Below are 15,400 nucleotides of genomic sequence, written 5' to 3'. Positions count from 1 at the left end.
TTTGGTATTTGTACATTGATATATGTGCAATAAATGGTACCATGCTACTATTTGAGTATATGTACAGGGCATAAAATTCATATCATCAAACTAGATATGTATGACTAAGTGTTTTTCCCTCCAGACACCTGAAAAATTGCTTCTAGGCAGAATTAATGAATCCTTAGCCATGTAGCTACTGAAAAAAAAAAAAAAAAAAAGAGGGAGCAGAAGTTTTTATGTGTCTCCCCCTACCCTCAGAGTTTGCTACTAGCCACCTCCAGATCATTTGCTTTTAATCCACTCTCTGAATCTGGATCTATCAGACACCTCTATGTGTTCTGTGAAGGCAAAGGAAGGTGAAGTTCTGCACATAAACCTTTATAACTTTTTTAAAACTCTGATTTCATTCCTGAATTAATTCTTGCAGCATTTCTGGACAGAGAGATGCAAATTAAAACTGGGGAGAATTTACCTGTTTGCCTTTTTTTAGTTATTTGTTTACTTATTTTATTAATTACTAAGATGTTACTTGTCTAAAACATAAATTTAACATTCTTGTTTTAAACGGAGACAGGAAACTGTCTTTTGCCAATATTTACTGGCAGTAGGATTACTGCCAGTAATGTTTTCCTTTAATCTGTAGAATGGTGGGAAACCCTGTCTCCATGGTAAGTTTTTCCTACCACAGATAAGACTTTTCTCACTACCCCTTCACCTTCATGATGTACCTGCAAACAGCCTGTCTTAACAGAACTACTGGAATGGCTAATAATGCCTTCCCTACCCATGGAATTGACCTGCAAGTCAACAGTTTGAGGGATGAGTGCAGTCTGTATCCTTGAGCAAAGGAGGATCAAGGCCTGGATCTGGGATGGATTTGCTGTCTCCAAGGTAGAGTGTGTACATCAACGTAATGTGTTAAATTACATGCTTACGCCAACAATGAACTCGTGTGTTTTATAGAGGCAGAACAATCTATGCATAAAAGTTTTGTAAACATAGAAGAAGGCAAATCAGAAAGCAGAGGATTCAATAATGAAGGGAAACACAAGATAATTCCAGTCTTGTTTCTAACAACCGTTTGTAAGTTAAAACAGTGATATATCTGACCAAACACATATATATTTAGACACATCTAAGGATTCTAGGTCTTAGAGAAATCAGGGACACCAAGACTGGCAGCCCTGGTTACCGTCAAATGGTTTTGGATGAGAAGTAATAATTTTAGATTCAAACAGGAAAGATGGATTGGCTAAAAAACTATAGTTTCTGAAAAAAATAAAGGATAGATATGTATGAACACTGTGAAGTCAGAGAATAAACATTTCATTTTTTTCATTATTTTTAGCTCATTCTAATTAATCCAATATTCCCAGAGAATGTTTATATCGAAGTTTTATAGAAAGAAGAGAGATATTACTGAACAAAAGGAGCTTATTTTTGGAAATTCACAGAACACTGTAAATTCATGCACACACACACACAAAAGCAAGAAAGTTATTTATCCTTATTTAGACAAGAAAGAATCCTCCTGCATATCATATTTTATAGGTCTTCATTCTTCTCAGTTTCAAAGAATAGAAAAGTATTAAAAATAAAACCTGACCACTGATTTAGCACTAGTATTTGGTTTTAAAAAGCTGTTTTTGAGGCAATCTGATTTTGTTTGTTTTTCTTTTCTATTATGACTTTTACTAAGGTTATAGGACTAGTGACTGGGATGTATCTGGAGTATTTATAGAGCACTGTGTCTTTAGAAAATTACTTCATATTGTCTAACAGCAACTGATTTGAAAAAAAGTAAATAATCAAAATTGATTTGGTCTGTAACACTTAGCCCATGAGCTCCAAACTGGCTCCCAGACAAAGCCTACTGATGAATGGATGCATACTGAATTGCAGAGGGAAGCCAAGTAGTTATTTTGGGGCAGTCTGTCCTTATGCCAGGCCTGCATGTGATTCATTGTTTCTTCAGTTGTTTTTATGACAGCAGTAACCAAATGAGTATAATATATCTGGTTCTTTTTTGATGAAAATTCTGAGTCATAAAGGCATCCTCTCAGCTGGGCTGGGTTTGGCAGTCTCAATGGAGCAGAGGAAGGCAAACCAAACTTCTTCCTCAGAGGCAGAGCCTTTGAGGTGAGGCTATGGGGGAGTCTGGGCAGCAGTGGGGGCTGCAGTTTTATTGCTGTTGACACAGCTTGTCTCAGACACATCAAACTGGCTTGTGGTAGTTTTGTACCATAGATGTTTCTTTATAGCTGTTTCCTCTCTGTTTCACGAGGTTACTCTGAGAGGGAGAGGATTAAAACATCTGAGTTTAGCTATCTGCTTCCAAGTGTCTGCCCTCCCTTGGGGTGAGATGGAGAGCTAGGCAAGATAGCCAAGAGAACAGCTCATTTCACCCTGAGGTAAATACTGGGGGTTTATTCACTAGTATGTGCTGAGCAGGTCTGCATTGTAACTGGAGTTTAGATATTGCACACATGGGTCATCTGTGTTTCCTCATCATCCTCTGTGAAATGAACCCTAACCCCTTTTTCTTAGATGCTATTAAGAAGCAAACAAAAATGCTTGGCAGAAATATTTTAGTATGATGAATATGCACCATTCACAGACTGGGACTTGGCTGTACTTCCCTGGAGTAGAGCTTGGAGAGCCATATTCACAGTTTATGTGATTAAAGGGCAGGCCTTAATATTGATAGTGTTGCAGACAATATTTCAGAGCTTTGTGACTCCCTGCTCTGAAGCTGAGAGCCTCTCATCTCTATCCTTAGCCTGGCTGTCACAGAAGCTGAGATACCATGTTTCCAAATGTATCACTGAAATACTTATGAGTCAGAAATAATTACAGAGTCATCTGTAATTCACTATTGGTAGTAGCTAGACATCCTACTCCCAAAAACAGGGCCAAAAGACAACTAGAATTTGATAAAAATTGCAAGTCAAACTATGATCAGAATAATCCTTCCACTAAAAATGACAAATGTGATTTACAGGATTAGACTGCTTTCTAGACTTTGCCAGCAAGAATGGCAATATCACATGCAGTAGAAAACAATCTCAGTATGAAACAATCTTGCCGCATATTGAAACAGGTGCAAAATAAGCACCTATTTTATATCTCTCTGTCTCCTCTTCAATTTACTACAAGTTAAGAAATCTTGAAAAACGTATGTTAAAACTTTGAAGCTAATCAGTCTTGTTCCTGGCAATAAAGTACAAATTTTGCCATTTCAAATTAGAAGCAATCTGATCACAAAGTAGATTTCTCCACTGAATTCTGAAGAAACTAATAGAAAATACCAAAAGTCTTTCAGCTCTGGTCCCACCTTGTGCTTCCAGTTCCCAAATAGTAAGCATCAAGTTTGAACGAGACATTAAATCAGCAATCAGAATCCAGCCTCAGGCACAGAACAGAGATTACTTTTGTTGTATCAAACTGTGACCTACTTGCAAGATCCTGGACATAGCAAGAACTTGCTCAAAGTACTTCTGTCTTGTGCTTCTTTTAATACTGTGAATTATGAAGTATTTCTGACTTGCCTTTGCTATGGACTTGTGTTCTGTTATTTTTGTTCTGTAGTTATATAGAATCTGAAGACAGACATTACACTCATTTACCCATTCAGTAAAAGCTGCATGCAGATGTTTTCATTGGAGGAATGGAACAGCTTTAGGGGAAACATTTATAAAATGTTCAATAAACATTGTGCTTTTCAGGGAAACATCACTCCCATTTTTAAAAAGAGGAGATGGGAAGGAGTGAGCTTCACCTATGTCTAGGCAGAGGCTGGTGATGAGAGGTGTTATTATTAATAATAATAATTATTAATCCTGCAGGACAAAGTTGTGCAAAGGTTCAATCAAAGCTCTGTAGTTTCTTAGACTTAAACCACTGACAGTCTGAGGCTAAGATTGGCTTCATTTGCCCCTAGGCTCCTTTCTGAGAAGTTTACAAGGGGGCCCTTTCTGCACTTTGGGATTCAAAGGGAGGGCTTTTTGAATAAATTTTATCTGAAACTCTCACTCTCTCCTGCAACAGAAATTACTGCCTCAATTTCTGCTCAGCCTGGAGAAGAGAAGGCTCCAAGGAGACCTCATTGCAACCTTCCAGTACCTAAAGGGGGTCCATCAAACAGAGGATGAGGGGGTTTTTACACAAGCAGATAATGACAGCAAAAGGGGCAATAGTTTTAAACTGAAAGAGGGCAGGTTTAGATTAGATTAGATGTTAGCAAGAAATTCTTTACTCAGAGTGTTGAGAGGCGCTGGAACAGGTTGCCCAGAGAAGCTGGGGATGACCAATGCCTTGAGGCGCTCAAGAACAGGTTGAATGAGGCCTTGAGCAGCCTGATCTAGTGAAAGGTGTCCCTGCCCATGGCAGGGGGCTGGAATTAGATGATCTTGAAAGTCCCTTCCAGTCCACCCATTCTTTGATTCTAAGATTCTACAAATTTTTTTCTGTGATTTCTTCACTGTATGTTTGGGGTTTTTTGTCCTCCCTGGATAGTGTAAGTAATAATACTGCCTTAATTTCTGCCTCTAAGTCTTATTTGGGATATTTTTATTTCATTTTATTCATTGTGACAAAACTATACTTAAAATGTTTATTGAGTGCACTTTCAGAACATCTGAGGAAAAATCACAATGCCTATGATCCTTAGATTAATGACAGACAGTAAATCATACTTTTGAAGCTCCTATTGCATCCTGGATGAACAAAATACAGTGATAAAAAATTATATATTATCCATCTGTTCTTTTCTATGAAACATACAAAGACATATCAATAACTGGTTAGCTTTTCCTTATTGGTTAGCTATCCTGAGAGATAACAGACACAAATATAAAAAATGGGAAGATGTAGATATAGGTTTATCAAAAAGGAATATGCCATTGTGAAGGATAGATTCTGGCAATGGCTTTTTTTCAGATACTTCAGATAAAATCTCAGTATAATCATAAGGAAAAAAACCCCTATGTAGTAATTATATTAATTATTGAAATCAAACATCCATATCTGAAGGTCACGGGTAATTTAATAAACAGCAGAATGTGCCCAGAATTAGATTGTGTGTGATGTCATTTTTCCTTTATGAGGGAGAAGAGTAGAGCAAACTTTCTCTGAAAACAAATTAGATATCTGAGACTTCGCTGCCATCAAATTATGGAGTATTACCTTGTAACCTTTTTAAAATGTAGGTGTGAAAAGCTTTTGAAAATCAAAACAAAAAAAGCCAAAACCAACCAAAAAAATCCCCAAATGGCTTGAGAAGTCATATTTACTCAATTCCAGGTAGGACAGCAAGGGAAACAGAATTGCACAGATATCAAAAATAAAACCCTTTATCTACTGCTAGCCTGTCACCTTACTTAAAATAAATCTCTAAAACAGTCGAGCTACAATTAGTCATTGGTATAGGCTTATATCAGAAAAATCCCTCAGGTATTTATTATACAAAATCATCAAAGCTCAAATTTTTATTTTATATGTGATATTGAGCAAATCTAGCATGAGCATTAAACAATTTTTAATCAGTTTTGCATGGGTGGGTGGCAGCAACTACATTTTGTGAGTGTCCTTTTTTAGCTGCTGTGATGTGTCTTAGCTGTGCTGACTTCTAGAGCTTGAGCAGTTGAAGTAGAAAATAGATATCAGAGTGGGTAAAAAGGATCCATTCTGAAAAAGGGTAGATCTCTCATATCTTGGAAACTTTGAAGTTAAAATGTGGCTTGGAAAGCTCTAGGGTGAGATTTTCTTAAATCTTAGCAAGAAAAGGGGTTTGTATCATAATTTAGGTTTCACATTTAAATAATGCCTTAGACCTTCTCAGGAGCAGGTTTGAGTTTTGAAATATTCACAAAAAGTGCAAGGAGTGATTTTTTTTTTTTTTTTGTAAGGGTTGGATTGAAGAGCCTGGGTATTGCTATGAGAAAAAAAAAAATTTCCTTGTTCTTGACAGTTGCCTCACTGGCAGATGCTTTTGAGGGCTGTCAGTTGGCCATTCCTTAATCCACTCAGTGTGGGTTGTACTTACATTTCATCGTGCTCGTTATTAAATCAGCTCAACTTTCTTATGGCAAATTGCAGATTGGTCTCCAAACCATCTGCCACTGTTTCTCTGAATGTATAGGCTGGTGGATGCCGGCTTAGAAACAAGGCAGTGAATTGATGTTCAGAAAGGAAGAGGAGCTTGAAAAAGAGCCTGGCTTCTAAACATCTGAAAAGAAATGTTTGCTTTTTGTGGTGCAGCTTGGCCAGGCTGCAGCCCATGTTTTGCCAGCACTGCAATGGAGCAGCAGTGCTGCAACCCCTACAGCAAGCTTCCAACATTTCAGTTTTTATATACTCTTCTGACAAATACCTTTATTTTGAAGCAATAAATATATGCATTTTTCCCCAGTGAGGCATGTACAAAAGACTCTTCAAAGTAATACAGGTTTCAAATTTGGAATTCCTCATTATGGGATTTAATGTGGAATAACTATTGAGATAATACACTAATATTTCCTGCCTTCTGGAGAAAATTATATATAAGAAGTATAACGGTGACTTACACCAATGACGTAAAAGACCTCTGTGTATTTATATGCTGTTTTTATAATAAAATGAAAGGTGATGTGGCACATGGAATTACAGAGGTAGTCAAAGGTGCTTTACTTCCTCAGTTTTGACTATTTAATTGTGTTCATTTGTGGGTTTTATACCAGCTGGATATATTTCTTTCCTTCTTAAAATTTATTTATTCTATTGCCTGCATTATTTCCATGTGATTTCTGTTTGTGGCCTGTATTTTTAAGCCACAAGGACAAAGATTTTTCAAGTTTCAAAGGCATGAGGTTTGTGAAGAGAGCGGGATTATGGATTTAAATTATTTTTTCAGTGGTCAGAATCCTTATTCAAAACTAAAGGCTCTTACTCTGAATCACAATCCACCCTGCCATGTGCCAGCTATATTTAATACAAAGTGAAATAGCATAGCCATGTGAGCTAAGGGGGCTTCCCTTCCTTCAGAATTGGATCAGATATTGCCAGATAGGTGCCTCTGGGTGCCTTTATTTGTCGGATCTCAAGATCTCAGTCCTGAGATACTGAGCCACCGAGACCCTGGGGCGGGCTCGGGAGTCCTGGAATGTTGCCAGAAGTGTCTGGTGGCTGGACTTTAGTCCTGCACAGGAGACGACAAGGATGAGGGCTTCACAGGGTGAATGGTGAAGGGATTAGTTAATTAGAGAGTGAGACACAAGGTTTAAGACTTATGTACAAGGGGGTTTAGAGGAGTAAGATGGAGGAATTGGGGTGTGTCCTGCCCTCCTTCTTCTTCCTCCTCTCCTCCATCTTCTTTGGCCACGGTGGCACCTTTCTATTGGTTATTACTAAGAGTACACCGAGTTATAAGAATAGATGGTATTGGGGAAAAATGATAAATATTGTATACGTCACAATGGGTATAAAGATAGGTGCCTGCCCCGGAGGGCAGAGACAGTGTGCCCATGGCTGACTGCTGAGCAGATCTTTGTTAGGCTGAAAGAACATCTTTTAGATAAACAATTAATAAACATAAAACCAGAAAGAAGAACTGAAGCCTCTTCTCGTCCTTCGACACGCGGGCTGCCCCAAGGCCACCCCCGGGCCTTCCAGGCCCCTCAAACAGCCGAGATAAACCGGACATTTATTCAGTAAATTTAGATTCTTAGTGTATCTCTCAGCAATTTCTTTTTTTCTGTGACAAATTTGTAAGGCTCCTTTAGCTCAGGAGCAATTTCCCCACAATTGCTGAAACGTCCTTATTTCATAGATTTTCAGCGTCTTTATGTATTCTTGCATGAGTTCATGCACGGTCTGCTGGTGGCTTCATCCCATGAATCAGACTAGCTATTTCCTGAAGAACAAATTGGTTGTGATTTCCACTATCCACTCTTAGGATCCTGAGCCAAAGTACTTGCTAAAATTCCAACATAATTTTTACTCTCAGCAGGTTTTATGTTTGTAACCCTAAAGTGTGCTGCCCATGGGAAGGCAATGTGATTTCTACTCTCTCTACCTCTGCACACAGGATCTGCCTGATCCCCACAGAAGGTGAAAAAAACCTCCATGTTCTTAAAAATTTGCCCCCAGTTTTTTTTTTTGACACATTGCAAGCAGCTTGCTTCCACATTTTCAATATATAATGATATCAAAGGAGCTGTCTTTGAGTACAAGTCTCTGGAAAGTGAAAGCAGGGCACATGTCCTCTCCTCCAGCACTGATACTCTAAGTAGGAGGAAAGCTTTACTGATTTCATCTTTAAAAAACTCAAGGATTAGAAGGAGATGGGATTTTTTTATCATTATTTGAATTTTTCTCCTGTGAAGTTCATGATGCTTTTCAAGAATCCTGGTCCTTTAATTTTTTTTAGGAGAAACATCTATCTCTTTTACTTGCTAACCATCATTAACTAGAAATTTAAATGTGATGAGATGGGATGTAAATTCAGCTAAGCCTTCCACATTGAAATGAACCTCAGAATAAAAGATTTATTCCATGTTTTAACATGGAAAACTAGAGGAGAGGGTTACAAATTGAAGGGAGGTGATAATTATATGCAACCAGCTGATGTTTTGTTCACAGGTTGATGCAGTGAAGTTATTAAGAAACTGCTACATAAGGGAACAACTATCCCACTCTATAACTTGTAGTAGGGCCAGGCTTGCACCTTATCCCCACTTAGCCAAGCACAATGCAACATCATAAATTGGTGTTCTGACCAAAGAAAACAAGGAAGAAGAAATATCTCTTACATTTTTGTACAGATATCACCACTCAGTAGCATACATGTAACTGAATGTTTGCTACCCAGAAGACATGGACATTGTCCCTGGACATCCCAAAATTAAAATCTAAAAAGGTCAAAAGTTGTAGAATATGTCAATATTCTGATGGCATTTGATTCAATAAGGTGACTGACACTTCAACCTTGGTAAGGCTTTTTGTCTTCAGAAGCACCTGATGCAATCTGGTCTGCTGTGGTGACCACATCATAGTCCTTCAAAGTATGCTTAATGAAAGCAAAAATAAAAAGGACTATTTAATTACTGGGCAAAAATGTTTCTACAATTTTGAAGGTAAATAGAAGTCTGTAATTCTTTTTGTAGCCTTTTCTCCTTTCACTTAGATAATTTTTCATTACCAGAGGATCTAGGAGATTTTACTTTAGTACCATCAGATTGTCACTACCACAAAAATCAGTTTTTCATCAGCACTGATTGCAGGGAAGAGACCTGTCTGCTCAATCATGAGGCATAGATCAGCTCAGAATCTTTACCAACCACATGATGTGAATAGGAAGGCATTTACTTGACAGCTCCTTTTCCAAGGGTAAATTGCTGATAGCTGTAGTGCTCTATAAAGGCACTAGAGAGCTTGAGAGTTTGGAAGTCTGTTTCTCTCATGCACACACACTCTTACTTTTCCCTTCCTCCTGTGCTTTTGCTCAAAACTCATCATTCTTTCTGATAGAAGAAAGGAAAAACTGGCCATAACTTTAGCTTGCATTAGTAGCTCCAGCATATCTGGGCTGATATAATTTCTGGTCTACATTTACAAAATTGAAGGTTCAATAGTTTGTGTCTGTCAAGTCAGTCTCCCTTCTCTCTCTTGTGAGCTATGTGATGGTGGTTTTGTTAAGACTTGTAGTTCTGAGGTACAGAGCATAAGCACTACATAGAGAAAAGGTGCACATCTTTGTGGAGGTTAGAAATAGAAATAGAATTTACCAATTGATATCTTACTGGGGATTGTTATGTTGTGCCTCAATGAAGAGCCCACTGAAGTATCTTTACATCAGCCAGCAATCTGTGTAAGCCAATATGTGGCTGCCTGACTTGTCTGTCTCTTGAGCCCACTCATGCTTCTCAGCCTCTGCAAATACCTGGCTGGACCCTGGCCAGCCCAAATCACCCAGCTGTAAGCTCAGCAAGAGTGGGATGAGTGTCCCCTGCTGAGATCCCAAAATCAAAAGAGCCACATCAGTGAATGGCGGTGGAATTCACCTGAACTGACCTAACACTTAGAGTTGGGAGCCAGCTCAGCTAGTGATAAGGGAAGAATCTCTGCCTCTTTCCTCAGGACAAATAGGATTTGAGGCCAATTATGATTTTTAGCTTTCATCTTCCAATGCTTCTTTTCCCCAAAAGTGTAGTAATGCTTCCCTCTTTTTTCAGCTGGCTGTCTTAAACCCTTCATAAGAGGGTGAGCACCACAGGTGTTTTCTATGGCCCCTAACAGAATGGAGCTCTAGTATGGGATGGAGCATGTATGCACTACCATGCCTCAAATGCTAAAGACTCTTACCCAGCTCATTCTTCACTTCAGTTGTGCCATAACAGAGGCAATAAATATCTGACATAACAGAGTAAGGTTCAAAACACCAAAGGATATTTACCTCTATAAGTTTGAAAGCTTCTTCTTAACTAATGTCTTCTTTCCAAACACAGTTTATAAGAAAGAGGCATATAAGCTACTAGACTTTGCTGTATTAATAATGAAAGGCAAGTAGTTGAAGCTGTACTGTAAACAGGGGGGTACCAAAATGCAATGTTCACATAATGTGTTAAGTGAAGTGTTATTGATTGGTCATAGTTAGTAAAAAACCACAAAACTAAATTAATTCCTAAAGTAACACTGTTAAAGAAATTATGGGGAGGCCAAATGATTATAAGCAGAATAAAAGAATCTAAATCTGTTTGACACATAAGACAATACAAGATAATGAACAGTGTTTTCCAGCACTCTTTATAAAGATGGTTAAAAAATGTGAGAGGGAATGAGGCAACAAACTCTGTCAGATAATTTGTTTGTGCTGCCCTTCTAATAGCTCTTTGTTTATTAATGTGCAGTAATTGTTGATCATTTGAGCCTGGATAGGAAAATGAATACCTAAACTCTGGATTTTAGCCCCTTGTCTAGTTTCTTAGCATGAGTTTCAGTGCGTGATAGCTGATGATTATTGATCACGAATTTAAGTGATGTTTTCTATTCTGGGTCCCAAAGAAAAAGAACCTCTGGGACCAAATTATTTTGTGCCAGATACATGTTGTGAATTTTATTTTTTACTTATGTTTCATTGCCATTGTTTTGTTGTTACAAGCTGCCCTGCTTTAATATAGTTTCACTTGAGAAATACCATTTGTGTTTTCTTCTAGGGATCATGCTACTCTCTTCATTATGTCTGTTTTCCCTGGATACTAATAAAAAAATACCAATTACCACACAAAGATGCCTCATTCACCATCTGAACGACCTATTAGATGATATCTAAGTGCTTTTTGATAAGGTTGTGAGTATTGAGACAGCCTCCAGAAGGTAACAGTACTTCTTAACTTATAAGACTATCATTAACTACATGTATGTGGCCTTCTTTGTCTATATATATATCAGAATAGTTACAAAATGTATCTGATGTTGGAGAAGCTCTTTTTCTCCTCTAAACTGACCACAAACAATAAACACTGGTCACTGAGTTACCTGTTCAGTGGTGCAGCCCTGGCTGGCTGGCCTTACTGCTTAAGCTGAGAAAAAGATACCAAACATGTCTTGGATGGACATGGACATTGCATGTTAGTGGGCTTCATTTTGTCATACCATGTGGACACAATGATTGTATTTGTCATGCTAAGAAAGAGGGAATACTGTCTGTGCCTTGAAAGGGAATGCAAATAGCTGGATCAAAGCATTCACTCTTGACAACTCATCTGCAGACCCTCAGTTTGGCCATATGATTACCTAAAAATATGTTCTTGGTAGGGCCACATAAGAGAAGCATAGACCTCAAAATGTGGGCTAGGCTGGTACACTCTGTTGGCAGAACTGGCATTTCCCTTCAGACTCAGAGGCTCCAGCTGGGATACATTTAGAACATATTGGGTCTTTTTCTTGGTCCATTTTGAACAGACATGTAGGATGCTTAGAATATTTCTTTATACATTTTCTACACAATGGAAGAAAAATGATTCAGTATGAGTTCACTAAAACATACTCCTACTGTGTTGAACAAATCCTCCTAATCCTTGCTCTTGTTTTACCTCTTGAGATTTAAAAGGCTGTCAGACCTTATATTGCACTGACATGTACAGCCACTGTACAGTCCCAGGACTTTACATTCACCTAGTTTCCACTAATCAGATACATCCCATCAGCACAGTTTACATATTTTTAAAAACCATTATATTCAGTAAGTAGCTTATCGCCTTATTTTTAATACAAGCACTGGTTTCAAAGAAAGTGGTATTTTAAAGTGATGCTATGATGATTGATGCTAGTATATGTGCAGTTCCTGAACCTTCAGTTATTTAAACCTTTAAATGACTTTCCATAGAAAAGAATCACTGTGCACTGCACTACTCTCGGGATTAAAGTGAGTAATACATGAGGAAAAAAAAGCTATTTCTCTTTGAAATGACATGATTATCAATATTTAGTACTCTCTTTGTTTCACAAGTGTCAGAAACACTACAGAAACTGCTTAAAATATGAACTTTTACTTGCTTTTATGTTGTCTTATTAGTCTCTGCAAAGACAGGTGTACTGATCAAAGACTAGTAAGGAAAATGGATGTTTTCCATTCAGCAGAGATGAGAGAACTCGGTTTCCAATTAATCTTACAATTACCTGAGTCATGTTTTCAGTAATATAATATTATCTACCTTTACACCTGTTCTGAATGGGCCAAGGGAACTTCTGGAATTCCATTACTGATTGCAAGCAGCCTTCACTGTTAAATCAACTGATATTCATGTTAGCTGTCTTGTTCCTCACCAGTAAAAATGCTGACATTTGTAATAAACATGGGAAAGACTTAGGATATCAACTCATACCAGTGTAAACTGGGTCAAACATGATGGACTCCATACTCTCCTGCTGTTAACTTCAACCTCACATTAAAAGCCCAGAAAACTTAATTGTTAACAACATTTTGAGAGTGGCAAAAACCAAAAATGTAATTAAAAAGGTCATGCTCTCCTTTGTGTGCCTTTATTTATTTATTCATTTATTTCTAATATATTAATGGTATCATGGAACTGGTGAAATGTATTTTTCCAGTTTCCCATAGCTTAACATCATCTCCTATGATTAACTTGGCAACACAGAGGAAAGGTATCTAAATTCAAATGAATTTACATGAGATTTTATGTAATAACTACAGCTGAGAGCTTTAAGGGAAAACTGCTTTAGAAAACAACTAGCCATCTTGTGTCTGTACTGTAGCAGACATAGGTGTAAGTTGGATGGTAGTAGAAAGCATTTAAAACTTCTTACTGTTGCAGACCCTGCTGCCTGCCAATAGTCCCAATTTTCAATCTGCAAAACAGGTATTTCAAGAAGACAGAGTGAATGTTAGAATATATATGCCTCCATCATGGCATCTGTGGGGAGAGTTCAACACATTGTGCTTTCAGTCCTGAAGAAGAAGAGGTGCCTGCAGGGGCAGAGAAGAGATTGAATATCAATTGAGAAAAGTTACTTTATTAGCAGTTCTTCAGTATAACAGAAAAGTAAAATTAATGAGTTAAGAGGAAAAGGCACTGTCAGTCCCTTAAGGGGTACAGATGCTTGTGTGAATGAGTCATATCACTTAGGGGAGTAGCAGCCTGAATGTACATACATTCCCTTTATCTCTGCACAAAGAAGGGTTGAAATACAAAAGGGGCATTATTCTGCAGAGGTAAAAAGAATATCAGAACCCAGAGGACTGTATATATTTTTTCAGAAAGGACAGTTCAGAAGAAAAATTGCAACCATCTAGTTGTTCTTTTTCTTTTATTATGCTACTTTATGGAAATGTAAGTGAGCAGCATAGCCTGCAAATTTAGCATCATAAATAGTGTGAAGATTCAGAGTTGAAGATAACCTTGTTATCTTGCTCTGTCTTCCTGTGCTCATTTCAAATCTCATTAAAATGTGTCATGAATAAAGAAGAAAAAAGTCCTGTTTATACCTGATTCTCTCTCTTCTTTTTTTTTTTTTTTTTCCTGGGGAGATACAGCCAGAATGCTTAAAAAATTGTTTGCATCATTTTATGCTTCTCTTTCATTTGCCTGCTCTCTTCTTATCACAGTTCTGTATCTTGATCCCACTGGAATTCTGATGAGAGGGAGACCAGGCAAACTGCATGGCTGAGGAGCCACAGCTTACAGGCCTCTCGGTGTGCACGTCCTTGGGGACCTGGACACGCAGCAGAGTGACACAAGCTGTCTCTGCATTTCAGCTGGGTTTGCCTCCGTTGTTGACTCACACACAGGCTGTTCTGTAAAAAGCAGTTGTTTGGCCCCTGCCTGAGCATGTTGCATAATGAGAATTCACATTCAGTGCAGGAACTACTGGGAACCAGGCAGAGATGGGACTGCTGTGGCTCTGGCTGCTGCTGAATCGTGTTTTTTGGAGATGACAGTGAAAAAAATATCAGATGGATAGAGCAGAAGATAGAGCTGTGAATACTGCCATAGCAAGGCTAGTTGAAGTTGGCAACTGATTTTTTTTTCCTGTTCCTTGAAACAAAGAAGACAGGGAAGAAAAGAACACTGCCTTCAACTTGTATATTAATGGGAAGGAGCTTTAGATTTCAAATCTTCTTCAGAAAATTCTAAGGCAGTGCTACTATGTTTTGAATCAGCTGATTTTGGTTTTATGTTTGAAGTCCTACAACTTCTAAATTGCTTGCATGTTTAATCTTTGCAGTACTGTGCCCATTACAAGAATATAAAGAGAAACAGATATTTTCTTATAGAGTTGCATCCTCATCCTTAATTCTTAGAATTATCTGAAAACTGTGGTCCTTCCTAAAATGCACTTTCAGAGGTAAAAGGCCCACATACTTCTCTTTCAATAGCAGTATACTACAAACCAAGCACTGATGTTTTTTTTTCCCCTGAGTCTTAATACCATGTATTGCTTCATGCCCTTTGATTTAACTGGCCGGACACTGAAGCCTGTGAATTGCTTGCCTGACTGACTAGATAATTCTCTTCTATTTGCTGCCTTTTTCTTTAGATACAATCTATTCTCAAAGACTGATAGCTAGTCTACTTTTAGTAGATGAAGCCTAAGACATGTGGGCAAGGCCAGCTAATTCTACAATCTCACTCCATTTTGGTGAAATTTGATTCAGATCTTCAAGAATTTGACTGATTTTGGAGGAGACTGTGTTCTGCTAATGCCTGCAGGCAGTAGAACGTGCTGACTCAAAATAGAGGAGATGCTCAAGTGAGGTGAGCAAACATCACATCAAGTTTCTCTTCTTCAAACTCAGAGAGAAAGAAGTCAACAGGGGAAAGAGCATGAGACACCAAAATTCTTTGCAGTGGGGAATAGGAAGGGAAAGAGCAGATGACCTCTAACTGCCCTGCACGCTCTGCTCTTTACAAGTCAAAAACCA

At 38.1% G+C, this 15,400-nt stretch overlaps 1 long non-coding RNA gene across 1 annotated transcript in view; it reads left to right on the top strand.

The window, feature by feature from the left end:
• LOC113459192 (uncharacterized) overlaps positions 1 to 15,400 on the top strand; it is a 58,315-nt gene that overhangs the window by 17,281 nt on the left and 25,634 nt on the right. Inside the window, exons 3-4 of the long non-coding RNA XR_003380188.2 lie at positions 11,172 to 11,331; positions 15,016 to 15,233. This is a non-coding gene — a long non-coding RNA (uncharacterized LOC113459192). The remainder of the gene's footprint in view (positions 1 to 11,171; positions 11,332 to 15,015; positions 15,234 to 15,400) is intronic.

Source organism: Zonotrichia albicollis, chromosome 5 (assembly GCF_047830755.1).
Source record: "Zonotrichia albicollis isolate bZonAlb1 chromosome 5, bZonAlb1.hap1, whole genome shotgun sequence".
NCBI lineage: Eukaryota > Metazoa > Chordata > Aves > Passeriformes > Passerellidae > Zonotrichia > Zonotrichia albicollis.
This window is presented reverse-complemented; position numbering and strand designations above follow the sequence as displayed.